Consider the following 23,651-nt stretch of genomic DNA (forward strand, 5'->3'; position numbering starts at 1 on the left):
TCTGGTAATATTCTATTCACAAAATACAACCAATAGTATAGTAATGTTAAATCTTACTTGTGAAAAGTAATCCCCCGAGCCCTGCTTTCGATGGTCCGCCGATTGGAGCAGGAATATCCTACACAGTGTTCAGGCATGTTCTCTCACTTCTGCTGCTGCTACGCGATGTAATCAATTCCAGGGTATGCCCGGTCCAAGATGGCGGCCGCATTTCTCGTTTCCAGCAGCCAATGCGGCGTCTATAGCCATTTCTCAATATGCGTTCTTGTCTGTACTTGTGTTCTTGTGGACTTGAGAAACGTCATCAATCGTCGCCCAAGTACTGTTCCAATTTAAAGTTCACATCTAGGATGCATCAAGAGTAGACTTGTGCGAACTTGAGGCAGCCATATATCCCAGAATACATTTCGCACCAATCAGCGAGCGTTAATGGCGGAGGCGAAATCCCGCATAATTTTCAAAATACTACTGTTATTGTGTCATGAAATGAAGTTTTAAGAGTATTTCATGCGAGAATGTCGTTGTTTAAAACTCAAATCTGCAGTTTATTTACAAAGGCCGCGCCTTTTTGAAAATTTGTTTCGCCGATTTCGGAGATGTGAGTTCCAGGCGAACACCGGGTGCTCAATGCTCATGTATCCCGCAGAGAGAGCCTCACCACGGCTAGTCCCTCTGACGTTTGCCGCTGGTCCTCACGTCTCTGTAGTGGTTAATCAAGAGGTATAACTCGTTTTGGGTAAATCTAACAGTTAATTTTTGGTCTCGTGAATCTATTATATATTTCGGGGCATATCGTTTTGCCTGGGACAAAGTTATGCTTCATAAATTATTTATCAATCGTAATTCAACGCTGACTTTTTAGCATGCATTTGACTGAATTGTTTGTTTTTGTCTAAATTTCCGATTGCATATACGTCTCTTATACGTTATACCTATACTTTTATAATGGCTAGTATTGTTCATTAAAACTCACATTTAACAAAAAAAGGTAGAGCTGTGTTGTCATGTTTCATTTTATTATATATATAAAGTAAATATGTATTATACACAGTGCACATATTGTCTAAATCACATATTAATATGTTTTTTTTTAAACGATTAGGAAAAGAGGGTTGTGGTTTATATTTTGAAGAAAACAAAGAGGCAGTGGTGTTTGATATCACTACGTTTTATTGTAATGCGTGTAAGCGTTGCGTGAACCACATTTTTGTCGCTATTAATATGTTTAAATGAAACAGAAAACATGCAGTGCTGTTTGATATAATATTTCGTTTCACTGTAATGTTGTACATTCCCTGAACTACATTTTTGCAGCTATTAATATCGTTAAATGGAAACGAAAAGAGGCAGTGGTGGTTGATATCGTGTTATTGTAAATACATACAGTGAAGATAACCGGAGTAGAAAAGGGGAGCTGACGGACGTTATCAAGTACACTGCTGTTCCATTTGCAGAATTATAGGACTCGCGTCCTCCTGTCCTCAGGAGTTCGTACTCCCAAGTCAAACTACAAAGGACGCAAGTCCGAACTTTGTGTACTTGGTATTGAGAAACGGCCTATGTCTATTATGTCTATGCCTGGGAACGTGATGACGTATTTTTGACAGTCATTTCGCACACCGTACTTCGTGGTCGTAATTTGCATGTCGTGCGTGTAACAGCTGTTGTGAAAACAAGCGTTGTGTCTGTGAACTGTCATAGTCGTAAATTTTGGAGTTGTACTCTAACAAAGAAAGAAAATCTCATATCTGTAAACTGTCGTGGCTGTAGATTTTGGAAACCAATTCTGACAAAAAACATAATTACATACAATAGTTTTAAATTACACACGAGTAAATTAAAACTACACACAAATGCTTTGAATTACGTACGATTATTTTTGACAGTGATTTTATTCCATAGACTTCAGGTTGGATGACTTCTTGCACTTCCTGAAGACCTAAAATGCAGATAAAAGCAAATATTATAAATAAAGCTCATATTTGATAGCTTCTTCATTTAGGGACTTTTTACTTGGTATCTTGAAAAATCAAACATGATTTTTGATGTAAATTGATTTGTTTCTAATCTTAAAATTCTCAGATACTGATTGGTTTGGCAATGACACCTGAGAAAGCTATTCTGTTTGACCAAAACAGAAACAGACATCATGACACAGAACACAATTTAAAACAGAATAACTGGCTGTGGGATTGTTTTTAAAGAAACATGAGAACTTAACATGTTTCCTGAACATCTGCACACATACTATGGTATTATTATGCTTTATAAAAAAATACCATAACATAGGCATATTATCTTATCCTATGAACATCTCCGGTATGTTCCTTTTCCCACTACAGGTATCTGAAACCTCTTTGTCTTTCTTGTTTTCTTTTCAATTCTTGCCTCACTACCATCAACTACCTCACCAGCCACAAGAGGCATCTCACCAACCTGATGAGCGTGGTTCTCAGCTTGGAGTTTTTTTCTATAGAAAACACATTTGTTTCCTTAATTGACCCATTATTACACGGCTGTACTGTTAACACCATACTTTGTTACATACTATGTTTCATTTGTTCTGATTTATCCACAAGATTCTCTCACCTCAACTGGTGTGACTGTTACTGTCAATGCATTACTTATGATCAACTGAGACAGTTCAAGTGTTTGTATTTCAGTTTTTTATTTTTATTTTTTAAATTGCTGATTGTTTTTTTTTCTTGGTGTTAAACAAAACCTTAAAACCATTAATAATGGTAAAAAAATAAATAAAACAAAATAAAACATTTTGAAATGGGTAAAAAAAACAAACATTGTCAGGAATTGTCAGAAAAAAAACAGTGACAGGAATTAAAAAAAAACATTACTTTTAGAAACTACTTTCAGAACTAGAATAAAAAATAAAAATGACATTACAATAAATAACAAAAGCAACTATAAATTTACATTCTAGTGCTGTCAAACAGTTAATTGTAATCCAACATAAAAGTGTTTGTTTATGTGATATATGAGTGTGTACTGTGTATATTTATTATGTATATTTAAATACAAACACATGCAGGTACATATTTGAGAAAAATATGCTGTTTATATATTAAATATATTTCTATATAATATAAAATGTGGTAATATAAATATATATACACATGTAAATATTTTCAAACTATATACTATATCTGTGTATTTATATATACATAACAAACAGTACACACATATAGCATGTAAACAAAAATGAGATTAATCGCGATTAATCGTTGGACAGCACTATTACATTCAGAAAATGGTCACTTTGTGACGGGAATTAAAGGATGTTACTTCTACAAATATAACATTACATTCAGAACATTGTAACTTAGTGACAAGAATTACAAAATGTTACTTCTAAAAACAATAAAATTCAGAACATTGTAACTCATTGTCACTCAATGCAATTTTTGTCATTAATTAAACTCCATGAGCTTAAAGGTAAACCCTCGGTTCCTAACGAAGTCTCTGGTGTTTTAAACGGTCCTGTTTTGTAGCACTGGATGCTCACACCTTTTGCAGACTTCACATTCTCTTGTTGACGCTAATTTACCCTTACTGATGAAGTGCCTCATTACAGCATTCACCTCCACTTTTGTCCATGGTCTTCTTGGTGTCTGTTTTCTGCTAGAGACTAAAAACAAACAAGATGATAAATTGTTAACATTACTGACTAACATTTTTAAGTTAAGTTGCCTTTTAACCAGAACTGCTTCCCTGCCCTGCTGAAAAAACCAGCATAGACCAGCATATGTTGTGTTTTGGTGCTGGTATGCTGGTCCACAGTATGCTGGAAAAAACAGCATAGACCAGCATAGCTGGTCATACCAGCAAGACCAGCATATGTTGTGTTTTGGTGCTGGTATGCTGGTGACCAGAACCAGCATCCAGGCACCAGCATTGAATGCTGGTTACTTACATTGGAAACTTTGCTGGTCAACATAGATTCTGAGGATGGCAGCCTGTTGACAAGGGTGAAATGCTGGACAACTACTTTGAATTTTGGTATTATGAAAATTATGAACATACAAGCTTTCATTAATATACCTAACAAGTTCATTTAATAAACAAGGTAAACATTAACACAATAATAACAATTATTTAACAAAAAACAGCACTCATCTGGCTAAAGGAAGTAAGGAAATGACAAGAAAACACGTTAACAACAATTTATCTCAAGTAAGTGCTCAAATTTTTAAGGGTATTTTTTTTGTCTGTTAATGTCCATTATTTTTTCTGTGATGTACCGTCCAGCTTTTCCCCATCTGGCCAGCAACTCTGTCTCCTCTACATTCTTTTTGACAAGCCACTCCTTAAAGCAGACTGAAAAGAAATGTACATATAAACAGTGATGCTTCTGTCACACCAGAACAAAGAAAAATGTATTATTCCATTACCCAGTACTTGGCATCCCACAAAGACCTTGTGGCAACTGCTACCTTTTAATGTCTGAAGTTTCTTGGGGGTTAAAGGCTGCCTGGTGGTTTTGGTGGTAGGGCATTCCTTCCCTGTGAGACTTCTTTCCCCCAGAGTCTTAGTGCCCCAGATTGCCACTGCCAACTCCTTCACAAATAGGGAATCCCGTGTGTTGCTTTGTATCCTTGACCAGGCCTCTTTGCGCAGTCTAATGTCTCCCCCCAAGTGAATCTGACAGAATTAAAAACAAGAATAATCAAGGTACTAGATTGTACATATGCATACAAAATTCATAAAAACTGTAGTTTTTATAAAAAGTGTAGTTAGTGGTTTTTATATTAATCCATGCACACAGAATGACAAGATACAGATACAGATGGTTCCACCTTATTCAAACAGCCAGACTCTGCAATTATGTACAAAATAATGTAAATATACTCAGTATACATATAGATTTCAGATGTCTGTGAGTAATATATCTGTTGCACTTACTTTGTAAGGTCTCATTTGGGCTTGGTGGTCCAGGATCTTTGACAGGTAGAAAGAGAACAAACAACTTATCACAAATATGACAGATGATGGAAAACATGACAACAAAGAATATACTTTGTAAACCCTCAAAGAACTGAAGCACTCCAATAAGACTTAAGGTGCGTTCACACCAGACGCGAATGAAGCGTTAAGCGCGAGTGATTTACATGTTAAGTCAATGCAAAGACACGAATAGACATCCTGCGGCGCGATTCGCGCGAATAGAGCGTTTGAAAAATCTGAACTTTGGCGAATATTCGCACCGCGTTAACCAATCAGGAGCTTGCCCTAGTAGTGACGTAGCGAGCGGAGGGAGAAATCCGAAACAACAATGGAGGACAAAATCATCGTCCCTGTATGTGGATACCGGGAGCTGAACGATACATCTTCATACTTTTATAGAATCAGGAATAAAAAGAATCTCGCTTGGAAGAAAGTGAGTGAGGAGGTCGGACAATCTGGTAAGTTGTAAAAAAACGCTCTTTACTCAGTTTGAGCTATATACATATTGACGGACTGATCTGATGGACCCAGACACGGCGCCGAACGAGTCTACGCCGCTTTTCAGCCTTCCATAGCACATAAAGCGCAGCTACTGGAGCTGGAGCTCCAGCTCCTCCCATCTGGCTCTGCAGTGAGCACCCTCTCTCATGGGAGGGGCTTCTGCCAGGTGGCTCCAGTCTCGTTGCGAAATGGCTGACATGGATTTTGTTAAGAGGGTAGCTGCGCTTTATGTGCTATGGAAGGCTGAAAAGCGGCGTAGACTCGTTCGGCGCCGTGTCTGGGTCCATCAGATCAGTCCGTCAATATGTATATAGCTCAAACTGAGTAAAGAGCGTTTTTTACAACTTACCAGATTGTCCGACCTCCTCACTCACTTTCTTCCAAGCAAGATTCTTTTTATTCCTGATTCCTGATAATTATAATAATTCAGTGAGATTTTTGTATGGAGCACAGGCTGTTGTCAGACTCCTTGTGCAAACAGAGATGTGATCTCTCCATCATTCAATCCAGTCTGTCTTAAGAAACAGAAAAAACGGAGACAGACTAAATCCAGAAGAACTGTGGCAACATCTCCAAGATGCTTTAAGAGACCTATACCTACAAAGCTACAGTACTGTTAACATTTTTAGGCAGTTAGGCACATAAAATGAGGATGCTGTCAAAAACGATGTCATAAATATATTTTCTTTATCAATGAACTTCTATTAACTAAAATAAATCAGCATTTGATGTGACCATACTTTGCGTTTAAAGCAGATTTTGCCCTGGGTGCACGTGTGCATAGTTTTTCAGGTAGCTTTGCAGGTAGGTTACTTGAAACATCTTGAAGATGTTGAAACAGTTCTTCTGAATTTACTTTGTTTCAGTTATTCTGTTTCTTGATTTCTTGAACGAATCATTCAAGAACGATCCATCACTACTACTGAGCCTTCAGATCTTCAGAGACTTACTGTTTTTGTGGAGGGTGTCAGTAATTGTCTTCTGGACCCTTGCCAAGTTAGCAGTCTTCCCCATTAGTGTGGCTTCAAAGAACAAGTGATACATGGAATTTCTACTGTAAGGATGGCCATTTAATGAAACTCAAATGTAAATAGTCTAATATTTTGAGATACTGGATTTTTTACTTTCATGAGCTGTAACCTCTAATCATCAAAATTAAAACAAAAAAACTTTTAAAATGTTCTACTTTTCATGTTATAAATTTAGAATATATGAAGGTTTCATTTTTTTTAAATAGGTTACAATAAAAAAAAATTTTTTTCATGATATTCTAATTTTTTGAGATGCACCTGTATACCATAATTGATGAAAACCAACGTATATCCCAACTATATAGCTCTTGAAACACGCCCCCAAATGCTTATGGCCACCCCTGCCAGACGTGACCCCTGGTTCAGGCTTCTGATCAGGATGCCTCTTAAGCACATATACAGGGTAGATCCAGAATGCACTGAAAGGATTATAAATGTCATCTTGTCTGGGAACGCCTGGGTATCTCATTTAAACCAGCTAATAAACAAAATTAAAATGAAAGGAATAGGGTAAACATACCTATTAAGCTCACCAAAATCTACATTAAGACAATTTTAGTAATTTAAAAACTATTTTTTAAATTTAAAAGTGGAAGCCAGTAATGCCTGTGAGGTTAAATATTAGTGTAGCACACAATTTTATACAGCCAGTCAGCTAATTTACAGGGCTCTTTTGGTGAAAGTTTTGAGGCAGCTTTCAAAATGGCCGCCAGACAGTTTGAACACCTGCAAACCCATATCTCAGCGTGCTGAGATTGACTTGAAATTACAGGAGGTTTGTACTAACAAATAAATCAGTTGGTTAAGACATCAAGTAGGATAATATATTTTTTTTTCTTTTTATAATCTGAGCTGAAATATGGAAGTGTCCTTAATGGGTACGTAAGCTTAATAGGTACATTTACCCTAGCATCTATGCATATAGCAAATTCAAATTTCAGCACACTGCTTTGGGATTAAGGAAGACTGTAACGGTGCGCTCACACCAGACGCGATTTGCGCGAATAAATCGTGCTATTTGCGCACAGTTGGACGCTTGAACATTTTGAGTTTACCCGCTTCATTCGTGCGTGAAATTCACTTCATAAAAGACGCAAATTCGCGTCATGGGACAAGTACTGCTCACTGCAGAGCCGAATGGACTCCAGCTCCCCCTCTCTGGAGGTCCAGCTCCACCTCTTTGTGAACTAATGGGTGGAGTTAGGGTTAGGATAGGGTAAGGGGTAGGGTTAGGGTGTGGTTAGGTGTCTATCTCCACCCATTACCTCCAGTGAGGGGGAGGTAATAAATGTTTAGAAATGTAAACTGATATTTCTTATTGACACACTACAGTAACAGACTGACTTTAAACCATTTTTTAGCTGATGAAAATACTAGTGGCCTAAGACTTTTGCACAGTACTGTATATATGTTCTATTTTATAGTTGAATTTTAGTAGCAAGCAGATTTGTTGAGTAAAGTTGCCAAATCCTGTAAAATGTCGAGTGCGGTTACGTTACCGCACGAGCAAATTTAACTCTAATGGCGGGAAGCGCGATATGCACTGTTGCCTTGGTTACAGACTACGGTCATATACTGTATTGTGTCAGTTCTCACTGTAAAATGATAAAGTTAAAGGGTTTATTAAACTTCAACATAACAGAAACACATCTGTATATCACAACACAGTTCCACAATGATTATGAAGTTGAATTAGCAATTAACAACAGTATTTATTATTTGTGGTTCGGGTACCACGTGGTACCCAGGCTCCCTATAGTGGTACGCAGAGAAATCACTAAATTTGTAGTTTTTATTAGTAATTATTATTATTATTTTTACATTTACAGTTTTTATGTAACTTTTAGGTACACATTTTAATTATTTTTAATTGTTATTTAATGATCCCTTGTTTTAGAATAATAAAAAAAAAATGTAATAGTGAAAGTACGATTTAATAAAAAAAAATGAGAATGATTAGTAATCATCTCTAATTGGCCTAATTAGCTAAGCCCTCCATAAAACACTTTTTATTTAGTAGTACAGTATTGCATGATTTGTAGATTATATTTAATAGATTTAGAAGCAGTGTTTCCCATTCATCAACTAGAGTGTGGCGGCCCGCCACAGTCTCATCTGTCCCGCCACAGTTTCATAATAAACCGAAAATATTTATACTCGTCATTTTAACATAGACGTCTTTAACGTTGTGTTTCGTGCCATCGCTTTGGAAAAGTGTCCGTCAAACGAACTAAGCATTATATGGTTTTATCCGTTCATCAAGTCTGTTTCGCTGCTTGTTTGTGAAGCACGCACTTCATTCAGAGTCAGACGATCAGTTCGTGATTTGTCAGAGTCAGAGCGACTCTTTGATTGACAGTCAATGCGGTGAACATTGTTTTTGCCGTGAGTTTAGCGCGCGTTTGAGAATGCAACGGCAACCAGTTACGCATTGTCACATTAGCATAATTTCCAACATTTTAATGGGCAGATGTTTACAATATTTCACTAGATTTGTAATGAGACGCATTTGTAAACCTGTTTGCACTGAAGCTGGAGTTTTCCGCCAAAATAAAAGCTCTACTGCAGTTTCCGTCAAAATAAAAGCTCATAGGTTTATTTCTTGGAAGCAAGGACTAAAATTAACAGACACGTGCACAGAAAATACTGTACAAGCAGAGCAAGCGCGTTGTTTCGATGGCATTTCCCCCTCTATTTCACAAGCGCCACCTGCTGTCAGAGAGTGAAATTCAGTCTGTTGTTTTTGTTTTATGCAGGTTTTAGCATAGTTTCACAAAGCTTTAAAGTCAGACCATTCTGTTTTTGATTCAAATGTTGAAATGATACAGACAAATTTAAATTAAAAAATGCTCATGCTACATGTGTTTCATCTTTGTTTGTATTGTGATTAAAATTCAGTGGTTGGTTCTTTGGTTCATTATTAAATATGTTTAGTTTTTGTAGTAGTGCGACTGCAAAAACAGATTAATGGCCAGGAAAAAAAATATTTAGGGATGATAAATTTTCTCAAATCACCAGCCATTGGCAGATGTGGCAAAACTAGTTTTAGGTCCTGCTTGCAAGTGTAGAAATTAGGACAAAACTATTGTTATTTTCCTACAGAAGAATAAGGTAAAATAATATACCTGAAAAATACAAGTTTTATTTCATTTATTTTACTTACTAATTTATTTTACAGTGCAATTATTTTACAATATATGGCTATTCCTGTCATAGGAATAATAATATACAATTATTATTATTGTAATATTCTAATTTGTTTGGCTTCCAAACTGACCAGTGTGAGTGTGCTTTAGACTGAGACACTATATCACAACTGACTGAGTTCCTTGTAAACTTTAAGAACAAGTCAATTCACCAGATTTCTTTCTTTGTTTAGTTTGTATACTGACCTGTTTTGGAGCTCTTAATTTTTAACTCTCAGAGTGCACCAGAGAGATGAATTTAACTTTAAATGTACAAAATTTTGTCCTGGGGGGGCAGGAGTTGGAACTGGAACGCTGCCCTCCCTTTAAAGTCACTTCCCGGACCCCATCCCCTCGTTCCAGCCCTACTTATACCTCAAAGCAGCGATGCACAAAATTATCAGACCATTACTAGAATTGACCGATATAGGCTTAAAATACAAACACTGCTGATCTGTAAAGTATTATGCTGATATGTCTTGCTAATAAGATGAATAACTCACATCACATCAGCAGTGTGCTCGTTCTTCAAGTGATCCATGAATAATGAAATATACACATGTGACCATGAAGCAGAAAACTGCAAGTAGCACAGGTATATTTGTAGCAATAGCCAAAAAATATATTGTATGGATCAAAAATTATTGTTTTTTTTAATGCCAAAAATCATTAGGATATTAAGTAAAGGTCATGTTCCATGAAGATATTTTGTACATTTCCTACCATAAATATATCAAAACTTAATTTTGGATTAGTAATATGCATTGCTAAAATCATCATTTGGACAACTTTAAAGGTGTTTTTCTTTTTTTGCACTTTAAGATTTCAGATTTTGAAATTTCTAGGCAGAACAAAAAAATACATTCATGACTGGTTTTGTTTTCCAGGGTCACAAATAACATTAAGATACTTGTGTTTCTGTGTAAATAGAGAGTCATTAATAAAAAGAGTCATTAATAAAAATCACAAACATGACACTTATAAATGTATTTAATTTATTATATATAGATTTATTAATGTCTTTCTTTTTTAAATGAATGATGAAAAAATGTCAATGGAATGAGCTTTAAAAGGTTTTTAGAATTAAATATATGCTTTATATTTTATTTCTTCTGCAAAAGAAAGAATAAACTTTAATAATAAATTAAAATGAATTATTATGCATTACATATTGTAAAGCTTAACATTAGAGCAGCACTGGTTATGTCTATCATTAAAAACTGCTTGAAAGTGCTGCATTTATATTTGAAATCATGAGCAATTTGGAGCCATTCACTCTTTTGCATTATAAAGTTAACTAGATAAAAAAAAAAGTTTGTCAAAACAATCTTTAAGTTCGCTTGAGAAGGCCACATCAGGAAGTTTGAAAAGCTTAAAAAATTTAAAAAAAGTTTCATTAATAATTTTGTTAGTTTTGGTTTAGTTTTTATTTTGTGAGCACATTTCTATTCCATTTTTTATAGTTTAGTTTCAGTTTTAGTTTTACAAAAAAAAGAGCACTTCCAGAGCACAGACTAACGACTTAATTTAACCTTATGATGCAAAATTAATTTTAGGGATCGCTCATTGCTCGCTTTCTGTAGCCTATATAACTTTATTTACACGTTTCAGAACGTATACACTGCAGAGACAATCACATTTTTGTAATGTGCTGCTGTCGGATAACAGGTCAGGTGTTCTGTTACGCAGCCTACTGCGCATTCACCAAACAGCACCCGTGCAGGACTGTGTTTTAAATTGTCCATCTATCCATCAGATAACCTCACGTCTATGATGCGTAATAACTGTTTTCGTAATTTTTAGGTTTTCTTATTTATTTGTGATTATTTTAAAATTAATGATTATTTGAATATTAAATTATGTGTTATTATTTTATTTCAGTTAGTTTTTCAGTAACTGTTATTAGTTTTGTTTTTCTTTTATTGTTATTTGTATTTTATTTCAGTTTACGAAAATGTTTTTTGACCAATCGTTTTCGTGTTAGTTTTTGTTTACAAAAATAATCTTGGTTTCTAGCATGATTAGCATGTTGCTAACATGTTTCTAGCACGGTTATTATAGTTTTGTTTCATTTTTCATTTGTTTTGTTATTTTTATTTTAGTTCAGTTTACGAAAAAGTTTTTTGACCAATCGTTTTCATGTTATTTTTAGTTTTTGTTAACGAAAATAACCTTGGTTTCTAGCATGATTAGCAGGTGCTAGCATGTTTCTAGCAAGGATATTATAGTTTTGCTTTTTTAAATTTGTTTTATATTAATATTGTTTTGAAATTTGCAATAAAACTTACTTTCATTATTAGTTTCATTAATAATTTTGTTAGTTTAGTTTTTATTTTGTGAGCACATTTCTATTTAGTTTTTATGTAGTTTAGTTTTAAGGTTATTGTAGTTAGTTTTTCAGTAACTGTTGTTAGTTTCGTTTTGTTTCAGTTTTTATTTGTTTTGTTATTTTTATTTTATTTCAGTTTATGAAAAAGTTTTTTGACCAATCGTTTTCACGTTAGTTTTAGTTTTTGTTTACGAAAATAACCTTGGTTTCTAGCATGATTAGCAGGTGCTAACATGTTTCTAGCATGATTATAGAATGATTAGCAAGCTGTTAACATGTTTCTAGCAAGGTTATTATAGTTTTGCTTTTTTAAATGTTTTATTTTAATATTGTTTTGAAATTTGCAATAAAATTTACTTTTGTTATTAGTTTCATTATTAATTTTGTTAGTTTTAGTTAAGTTTTTATTTTGTGAGCACATTTCTATTCCGTTTTTTATAGTTCAGTTTCAGTTTTAGTTTTACAAAAAAAGAGCACTTCCAGAGCACAGACCGACGACATAATTTAACCTTATGACGCAAAATTATAGCATGCTGAGCTTGATTAAGTGGTAAAAGTATACGAGCAGTCAAGCATTTTTACTCCATAAACCTACACAAGTTGCACTAACATAATCATAATTAAAAGCACTAAATGTGTTATAATATTTAATTCGAAAATAAATGTAATTTGTTTATATTGGATATTTTATCTTAGTTACCCATAATCATGAAACTGTTTCACGCATAACTGGAACTAGTTACATTCAATAATAATGGCAGAGCCTTTCGATTCGCAGCGTGCGGGGCTGTTTTAAACAGTTTCGTTTCATTTTAGTTTTTCATTTATTTTGTTATTTTTATTTTATTTCAGTTTACACATCGTTTTCGTGTTAGTTTTCGTTTACGAAAATAACCTTGGTTTCTAGCATGACTATAGTATGATTAGCAAATTTCTAGCATGATTATAGAATGATTAGCAAGTTGCTAGCATGTTTCTAGCATGATTAGCAGGTGTTAGGATATTTCTAGCAAGTTGCTAGCATATTTATAACATGATTAGCAAGTTACTAGCATGATTCTAGCGTGATTAGCATGTTAATACCATGTACTGTAAGTCAGATCAGTTAGTAAAGAGATCAGTTTAAAGAGCTGGGCTGAGTTTGGTGGTTCTAGCTTGAAAGCTCTAGGACAGGGGTGCCCAACTCTGTTCCTGGAGATCAACTTTCCTGCAGAGTTTAGTTCCAACCCTAATTAAACACACCTGTCTGTAATTATCAAGTGCTCCCTGAGATACTAATTAGCCAATTCAGGTGTGTTTGGTCAGGGTTGGAGCTGAACTCTGCAGGAAATTCGATCTCCAGGACCAGGGTTGAGCACCCCTACTCTAGGAGGAGTAGCGTTCAGAAATTTGGCATGAATAATAATAAGCTTAAGTAGCAGATCAGTAGGTTGGCTTTCACAGGCCAACCTAATTAAATTTTTTAGAAATGGCCACACTGGTCCTTTAGAGGTCTGTACGGGTTCATCATCTCAATAAATTTGGCATTGTCTCTGGGTCTTGTTTCCTATCCAGTCCAGTGTTCTTCAGCAGACTGGATGTGTTTCCATTGAGAAACACAAAGCAAGAGTATACTTGACATTGTCTTCACCCAGTCTCTGTTTTATCATCTAGTCACGTTATTTACAAAAGGACCAGAACATTAAAATGGCCTCCAGTCAGTTTAGTACTGTTCAATTGCTGTTTTGTTTTCTGATCATAAATCAGAATTGAAAAATACAACAGTACTTGACCTCTAATGAGAATGATTGCATTTACTACTTGCTCTGTTACGTTACCCAGATGACAGAAGGAATCCCACGCCTGCCTTCATTCTGGACTTTCAAACCATTCGTGCTGTAAGATCTGCTCAAATGTCGGCCGCTTCGCTGGACTGCGGTCCAGACACTGGTAGATCAGATCACAGCATGCTGTAAAAGTTTGGAGGAGAGAGATGGTTAGTCAAGAGCATGTAACACACCAAAGCTGACAAGTATGAAAATACTTTCTGAAATATCTGATAAAAGCTATAATGTAAGGGTAAAGGTGTGTGTTTATCAGTGTCCGTTTTCTCACCCATGGATACGTCATATTTCCAAGTGTACGGACAGGCTTCCAATATTTCCTTAACATTGGAAAAGGGCGGCTGCATGTTCACCATCATATACAGCGTAACGCCAAGAGCCCAGACGTTTGTTGGCACGGCATAGTATTTGGGTCTCGAGAAGACCTCTGGTGGGCAGAACTGTAATGCTCCTGTAAGCAAGACATTGTATGAGTAATATTTTTCCACATGTTTTCTAATCATTTTACAATACAAAACAAAACACAATGCAATACAAAAAGCCAGCTTACCAATATATTTCAAGCTGTCATAGCCAGCGTCATCAAGCAGGTGACCAGAGCCGAAGTCAATCAGCTTGAGCTCCAGAGTGTTCGTGTTCACAAGGACGTTGTCAGCATGGACGTCATTATGAAACACGCCGCGGTCTATGCAGTGCTGCACCCCTGCAACTAACTGCCGCATGAACCCACGTGCGATCGGTTCAGTCAGTCCATGAGAATCCCTGATGAACTCTCGCAAGGTCACACACGGTTGAGGAAACTCCAGAACGAGTGAGATGATCAGGGGCCGATCAAACCACTCGTACATTTCTATGACGTAGGGGCAAACTGGAGGACGTCTCAACATGAGCAGCAGCGCCACTTCTGTAGGCAGACGTCTGGAACAACCAGGCTAGAGAAAACCAGAACAAGATGTCAAAACGTTAGTTAGCTGTAGATTTACATGTACATTTTCCAGAGCAGCGGTAATGTATGCGCACTTTTAAACAACTAAACATCTTTATTCTTTAATCTTTGCTAACTTACCATTTGAAGAGAATGGCGGTTGTTCCATTTCCGCATTCTTTTGATGGCAACCTGCAAAGAGAGAAAAAATATATCCATATTAATTTTTCCTCACATTCTCCAATCTGTAATTTATTTCAATCATGCTGTACATGGATCTCTCTACATAAGGAGTAAAAGTGTTACCTCTTGGCCGTCGGATTTACGGATTGCCTTGAGCACCTTGCCATAGCTTCCCCTTCCTATCAAATCTTGCTTTTTGTATAATTTGGAGAAAGATTCTGAAAAACAAAAGAAAACAGGTTCAGTTATTTTATATTAAATTATATGTCTGATGTAATAGCACTGCTGTCTGTATCAAAACACTAAATAAAATCCATGTAACAAACATGTTTCTTTAAAAACCAAATGCGTTTTTTACATTTGTTAAACAAGCAAACTAAATATATATGGTTATGGTTTATAGTTGTGTTAAGTTAAGATATTAGAATTACAAATTAATAATACTTTAAAATAATGACATGGAAAATAGAGCTGACAGCACACTCACTGGTAGTTGGTTTGCAATTGGGGAGGTCTGGGACAGATGGCTCAGGAACAGTCTGATCATTGTCAGGTTCATTCTGGAGCCCAGAGGGACCCAGGACAGGCTCCGGATCGGGATCAGACTGACGTGGCGTTGGAGACGCCACTCTTGTCCGTCTGCAACAGAGGAAAGGCTTCTTTACGGCCTTCCATGCTCTCTTGAAGAAGGCACTGATTCTGCTCCTCCTGTTGCCTCGTGTAGGAACGTCTTAATTTAAGAAGATCAAAGAGGAAAATATTAGTGGCTACAGACAATGATCTGTCTAGTGCATGTAACTTAGAAAAACAATGGAAAAGCAGCGCAGTGGATTTCAAAAACACTTACGCTGTGAACCCCTTACAACTGCAACAACTAATCAATAAAATCTGTAATGCAAATATTTGAATATATTAGTCACAATAAAATTATTTAAGTATTTATCATTGTAAGGAGGTGTAATGATTTATTTTCTAAAGTTCAGCTGTTTATAATAGTCTCACCTGTTGGGCTTTTCTCAGCAGAAGGCTGCTCATTTACTGCTTCTGAAGCCCTGTTTGACTCGACAGGTTGCTGTGAGTCAGTTGGCAGTGAATCGATGCTCCACTCTTCATCATCGACCCACTGACAGAAGCCGTCGCAGAAGCTGATGGTGTCCAGCCATGCAGCGGCTTCTGTCTCACGAACACCGCCCTCAGGCACGGACACAGATGTTGGGCACATCGCGATGCCGAAAGTGGACAAACCCTGTGTAAACTTGAGTGTTTCAGTAGACGTAGTTTGCATACTGTGTGTTTCTGTCTGCATACTTTCGTACGTAGATTTTCGTACTTTTCATACGTTTCTTGGCGTAGTTTCTCTATCACTCTGTAAACGCGCTCAAGTGACAATCTTGACAACCGCTCGGATTCTTACCATCTGCAACTGTGAAGGGAGTCTGTGAGAAGAACTGCTTAGTGACGTCACGTGATTGACGAACGTTCGAAAATGGAATGCAACAGAGCGGGAGTGTCGTAGCGCATTTTTTAAAAGATGAGGTTTGTTTTTCCACAATGCAGACGTCCAAAACATAAAATTGCTCATTAAAATGTAAGTTATGGTTATCTTTATTACCTTACTGAGCATTCGGGAGAGACACGCCTCAAAATGAAATGCCAAAGCGGTCATTGTGAAATCTAAATACAAATTCTTTGCACCGTAGCATACTACAGTACAGCTCTTGTACAATTTTCACTGTGGTTACATAAATATGTTTTATTTGTATACACTTTTTTAGAAATACGCAATGTTTCAAAGCAGCTTTACAGAAAATCATAATGTGAATGTTTTTTTCAGAATTTCATGTCTTTATAAGCCACGTTTTACGTGAGTACAGTGTACTTACGCGGGTAAATTTGAATATACTAAGACCCCTGTACATTTTATAACGACGTAAACATTGATCTTAAACATTAGTGAGAACGTTAGAAAATATTTTTATTACAGTAACTCAATGTGCTTTAACAGAAGGATGTCATGGAAAAATAATAAAACAAAGAAATAAAAGAATAAATAAATAAAAATGATTAATGGGTGGTACATTTATTTTCTTTTGTTTCTGCTTAATGCAACAATATGATTTTAATTAGCAATTAATTATTCTTAAGATGCTGCAGTTCTTTTTTGTTTTTTTAAATAATTGCACATCAGCAAATATATGTGGGAAGAAAATAATTGGACAGTGTTTAATTGTCCTGTAAAGTGTTTTGAAATATTTTTCTTTATTGTACACAAATATAGCATAGGCCATGAATAAAACATGAACAAAATGCATTAATATATACTTTTTTTGTACATGTTTTGTGTGACCAGAGTTATACAGTTGTGGCCCCGGTGGGTGCCCACCCTCCATAACAACCGACTGGGACAAAATGCCCCTGCACATACTAGATCTGTAATGTTAGGAATAAAGTGAAAATGAAAAGTGGTGATTGCAGCATTAAATTCAGATCTGCCCATGCGGCATCATGTCTTTTTATGCATTTTTACAGCATTGTAAACTACAAGCAATTACACTCGACTCTGCTGAGTTTATGAATGCAGTGGCCAACTTTTCTCTAGAAAAATTACCCTAGCAACAGTGGCGCATTTAATGGACAAGAATCCATGAAACACATTATTAGACTGTTTTCCAAGGCTGCATGATATATTAAAACCATTTAAAAATCATGATTAAGAATAATTGTGAATTCACAAACATGATTCAGTTAAAATAAATACATGCGGTTCAGGTGTACATGCGTGTAATTTACATATGTGCGTCTCACAGTGGCTCCGTTCACAGTAAATGCTGCTCCAGAGGAACTGTTATTATTTACAGGTGTGGAGCATGTTGTGAGTTTGAGTTTATTATAACGTTCATCTGGATATGCAAAGTACACCATTTCATCAGATGTGTAAGGTAAATCATATATAAACCTATGCAAACACAGGAGAATACATTGTTATCTTTGTCAATATGCTAACTGTTGCGATTTCAAAATAAAAGCTCAAATCCTCACTTTGAGTTTACACGTTTTGATGTCCACATATTCAAGAAATTACAGTGGCTGTAGCATTTCTGTCCTAAAGAAATGGCCATATATTAGAGATTAAGTGGACATGTGAATAAAATGTTGAGTCAATATTACACAAGGATTAGATTGCGCAGTGAAGTGTAAAAACAATCATCAAGACGTTGACGCCCTCTGCAGGCCTTTGTTATAACCCAGCTAACAAAAAAAGGATGTCCCCTAAATGGCCTCCATGAATGTCACCAGATGTCACCATGTAAGGTTCTTTGCAGACTTCCGCTTGATGTCTAAAAATGTCCTCCGGATGTTCAAAGGACATGCAGCAGCCATTCGGGACGTTTAGGGGACTTTCACTTTAAAGGAGAAGTCCACTTACAGAACAAAAATTTACAGATAAATCAGGGTTTCCGCGGGTCTTAAAAAAGTCTTAAATCACTTTTCCGTGAATTAAGCCCTTGAAAAGATCTTAAATCAGAGCAACAAGTCTTAAATTCATATGATCATGGCATTAATTTTTGTGAGGGATTGTTTCCTTGTGTTTCATTTTAAAGTGAAGCAAAAGCATAACTTTTGTGCTACATGGCTTAGGTTGCTCAACATTCATTAAAAAATATGCAGTAGATGGCGGTATGTGCTGCTTCATCTGTCAGTCACCCGAAGAAGAACTTTTGATTTTTTTATAGTAATAAAAATCATTTAGTTTAGTTAGAGAACAGTCAATATAAAAAACAATGAGGCAATAATGATTGGTTAATTAAAAATAATCATATGGTTTCATTAAATAACACTGTTAAAATACATAATATGGGCTAATATGAAATAAACAATTTATGTACATTACATATTATTACAAATGCCTGCAAAAGGCGTCTAATCTTTGTTGTTACAATTACAGGACCATCAAATCCTTGTTTAATAGTGAGCAAATATTTAATTCAAATATCCACTTAATCTTGTGATAGAAGTGCTACAGCCTCTATAATTTCTTAAACAAAACCATGTGGACATCACAACCCTTACCAAAATTAATCATGGTTTTATCATAGTAAAACTGCTTAATTTTCTTTTGTGTGTTTTCTGGATGCTTAAGACAATAAAATCAATTAGACAACTGTATAAGGCCTAATAAAATCATAGCCATAGTAACTGTCTAGATCTACAACTGTAATTTATAAATAGTACAATCATTTACAATACAATACAATAATATAGCAGCGGCCCTGTTTACAAGCTACAAGCTAACCTAAGGAAAGTGAAGAAAAGAGGGAAAAGTCAAACAAACTAAAAACAAACAATTGCTAGATGCTGAATTGCTGCTAATTTAATTGCTGTATTGTTTTCCCTTCTATTTTTCCTTCAATTTTCTTTAGTTGGTCTTCAAAAGGTCTTAAAAAAGTCTTAAATTGACCCTCTTAAAACTTGCAGAAACCCTGGATAATGTACTCCTGCCATAGCCCACAACATCCACAACCCTAAACAGGTAGTTGGTGTCGATAACAGCCAGGAGCACCAGAGAGTAGGTGGACTTGTAACTGAAGAAGAGGGACCCAGAATTTGGTGGCACTTGCAAGACCACATCTTTCCCGTCGATGGCACCAAGACAACTGGGAAAATTCCATCGCACATTGAACTGGTCAGTGATGAATTGTTTGGAAGGAATCTCCAGTAGCCAGGTATCTGGGGAAAAAAAACAGAGAATGTATAATATACATGTATGCAAGGCTTCCTTACAAGGCTTCCCACACCAAGAGCACCACTGTGAATTTGGAAAAGGGGGCAAGTGATGTGTGGTGGTCCAGGTTTAAGGCCGGCCATCCAGAATTGACGTAACGGACAGCAGATTCCCTGGACAGAGCGAAAGTCCATGGCGCCACACCATAGATCATTTAAGACTAATTCAAATTGTTTGAGGCCCTTTATGTGAAGCACAGCTTAAAGGACAAACCAAATCTCATCTATAATTGTGACAAGACTGGCTTTGGAGACAAGCGTCAGTCCACAGAGAAGGTCCTGTGCCAGACTGGGAGGAAACACGTCTATCAGCAGCGGAAGATGACCAAGGAGCAATTCATGGTTCACTGCTGTGTGAATGCCTCCCAAGTAGTGCATCCAGGCTGGATGGAACCCCCAACGCCCTCTATGGCATCCAGAAGAGTTACATAGACTCAGAGCTCTTCTTGAAATGGCTATGCCATTTTATCAGATATGCTCCTGAGGAAAGACCACTTATTTTAATCATGGACCAACATGAGACACATGTCTGAAATGTTATCATGTTCTGCAGGGAAAACAAAATTGCAATTCTCTTCCTACCTGGCCTCACCACACACATTCTTTAGCCCCTCGATATTGCAGTCTTCAACCCACTGCTTTCTCCATCGTGGCTTCCAGGATGGGTCTGGTGCGAGGGGGTGTTGTTGTGGGGAAGAAGCAGTTTTCAGCACTCCTCAAACATGTTTACCCCAGTGCTGTCACAGCCCAAAACATCAAGGCTGGGTTCTGCAAAGCTGGCATCTTTCCTTCTGTCCAGGGCTGCTGTGGACACAACCCAGGTAATTTTGACATTAATACAATGATAATACATCCTCTAAGCTACTTGCATAGTGTGCTAATGTGTTTTACATACTTTTTATATTCTTAGGTGGTGAGAGTGCTCCCATCTGCAAACACCATCCAGCGCTCCTGCTACTCCGCCACGCCATCCATCACTCCCGCCACTCATTCAGCTACACAATCCAGTGCTCATGCCACTCTCACATCCAGCTCTCAGCCTACTAACATATCAGCCACCACTCAAACACTTTGCCTCACCTGTAATAGAATGGCTCTCAAAAATTACCTGGTGGCAGCAGGTGTAATACCAGAGAGTCTGGCTAACGCCCTCATGAGTCCAGCCCTGGAGAGGAAGGAGAAGGTGAGGCTTCGTGGTCCACTGCCAGCCCGTGTCATCACCAGCGACGAGGATTTTGACCTGCTGGTATAAAAAGAAGCTGAGGAGAAAGAAAAGGAAGAAAATAACAGAAAGTGGAAGGAAGAGATGGCAAAGAAGGAGGAAAAAAGACAAGCCTAAGAGGCCAAAAGGCAAAAAAAGCGTACTCCTCCTCCTCCGACAGAAGATGATGGAGAACACTGTGCTCTCTGCCATAGAGTGCTCCCATCTGGCTCAAGAGATGAGGCCATTGATGAATGGGTCCAGAGTGACCTGTATCATTTGTGGTTCCACCTGGAGTGCGCAGAGGTGGAGGAAGTGCCAGACACTGACTGGATATAAATGTTGTCTGTTCACATAAAACACACCTACACACACAATGTAAATAGTGCACACAAAAAAATAAACCAATTAATTTGTAGTTATGGTTTAAGCAGATTAGTGTTAAATGTAAATAGTTGTAAACACACACACACGCGCACACATCCTGTTCATTTACCGTTATGTACGGAGGTTTTCACAATCATTAAATGTTTTAAATCAGTCCAAATGGTTTGCCCTTCTTTGTTGTCTTTAGAAAGATATGGTAACGTTATTCAGTAATGTTTCACATGGTTCATGCTTAAACATGCTATAATTAACATTATGACACAATCAGGCCTAACTTGCATGGTCCTCTAGCTTATTAAAGCAGCAATTAACTTAAATTTTAAACAAATAAAAGGTATTCACATTTCTTATTCATTTAAATATTGTTTTCTTTAGTTAAAATGAATAAACAGCTCACAGTTCATCGGATGCCCATTTTCCACAAGTTGATATGATTCTTTAGGGTCTTAATGAAAAGTCTATAATATACTTTGGTTAAAAATTCTCAATGGTTGTGTAAAACAACACCTTTTTTACCTTGTCAAAATGAGCTCTGCAAAAATCAACCCATTCTGAGGGATTGTTCCTTTAAATGCAAATGAGCTCTGCTCGCCCCGCCCCTCTCTTCTCTCTGTGGAGTGATGAGCCTGTTTACTTTAGCCACTTTCACGTTTAGCCGCGAAACTTGCTAACTAGCACGTTATTAGGAAAGGTGATTGCAGAGATTAAAAAAAAAACCCTTATACTTCACTTCTGCTGTAGCTGAAACTGGATCACAAATGATTTGTGCGAACATAGACGCATTTATGTAGATCGGGAGGCGCATTCCCCTCACAAACAAATGTAGTCCACTGCATCTTCAGTGGCTCAGATGTCGCGAGTAAATGAGGACCACTATGTTCATTATTACATCCAGCAACACAACATCTCGATCGCTCAATCGGAGATATTCTTGTCTAACTTACATCCCTGCTCCAGCATCAAAACAGTGACGATCGGACTGTTACAGCTGATTTAGGCGGGTCTGAGCTAAGACGCTCATGTCAATCAACTATCTGGGGAGCGGCCTCTGTGGGTGTGACGCCTCACCGACAGGCATCTGAGAATGGCTCGATTTGAAAAAGGTGATATTATTTTTACAAATTAATTAAAAACCACTGCATGTTTTTTTAGCATTATAGGGTAGATTTGTACATACACTGCCAACACACATTAATGTTCAAACATGTAAAGGTGAACTTTGCATCCGATGACCCCTTTAAGATGCCTTGGCCTATGGAGATAAAATGCCATAAAGATTTAACTAAATTTGCATGCGCAAGAAGCTTTGTAAAAGTGTAAATCATGTTTCAAGCGAAAGAAAAAATGATTTGCAGCATTTTACTGTCACTTGTAAGTGTAATCCATGTATTGTGAAACTGCAGTTTCATGCTTTCACAAAATAAATACGATCTGCATTCTTCCGACTTACACTTCTCTGTGCTTACACTTTTGGCACGTTGTTTTCACTAAAATATAGTCAAAAGCACTGCAAGCCTGGGAACAGTGATTTGCACATGAAAACAACAGTTTAAAGATCTGCAAAACGGATTGACTGCGTAGGACCAATCTGTATGTGTAAAAAACAAACTGTTGCAAATGTCTAAATGACTTGTTGTGTGTGTAGGGCACAGAGTTGCCGAAATAATCCGATATGTACAGCTCCGTCTTTCTTTTATCTGCGCTTATACTTTTGGCACGAGCGTGAGGGGGAGGCCGGATCCACCACCTTTTTGTAGCCAATCAAATGAGACTCTCGCGGACTCCATTTACTCTTCTCTGATTGGTTCAATAAACACATCACGCGCCAAAATATTTATCTTTATTTACTTGTCGCTGCCGCTCGCTTCCGATGGAATGATACTTTTAATGTACACATACATTAAAATAAATAAATAAATAAACAACTTAATTAAAACATGATACTTTATAAGTTGTGTACCATTAGGCTAGACTCTCATGTGTTCATCCTGAATTGCTAGCTGGTTTTAACATTGGATTGGTTTGGCTTTACATTGAAATGCATATATCATATAATATAGCCTAATATATAGCTGATGTTAAACATTACAAAATGATATGTGACAATGCGTAACACTATAGTATCAGAGTGCTATACTTTTTATAAAACCTTTTACTATAACAATAAAGCTACATAAATCTGAATTTGACAGTTTTCCAGACCATGTCTCTGTTTATTGTATTGTATGAAATTTTTTATATTACTATATATACTCATTATATTGAACCAAATTTTAGTTTTCCAAAATTTGAGTCGTCCCTGATCAGTAGACAGGTGAAAGTATCCATGTTATTATAAATGATAA

The sequence above is a fragment of the Labeo rohita genome, unplaced genomic scaffold (genome assembly GCF_022985175.1).
Source record: "Labeo rohita strain BAU-BD-2019 unplaced genomic scaffold, IGBB_LRoh.1.0 scaffold_30, whole genome shotgun sequence".
NCBI lineage: Eukaryota > Metazoa > Chordata > Actinopteri > Cypriniformes > Cyprinidae > Labeo > Labeo rohita.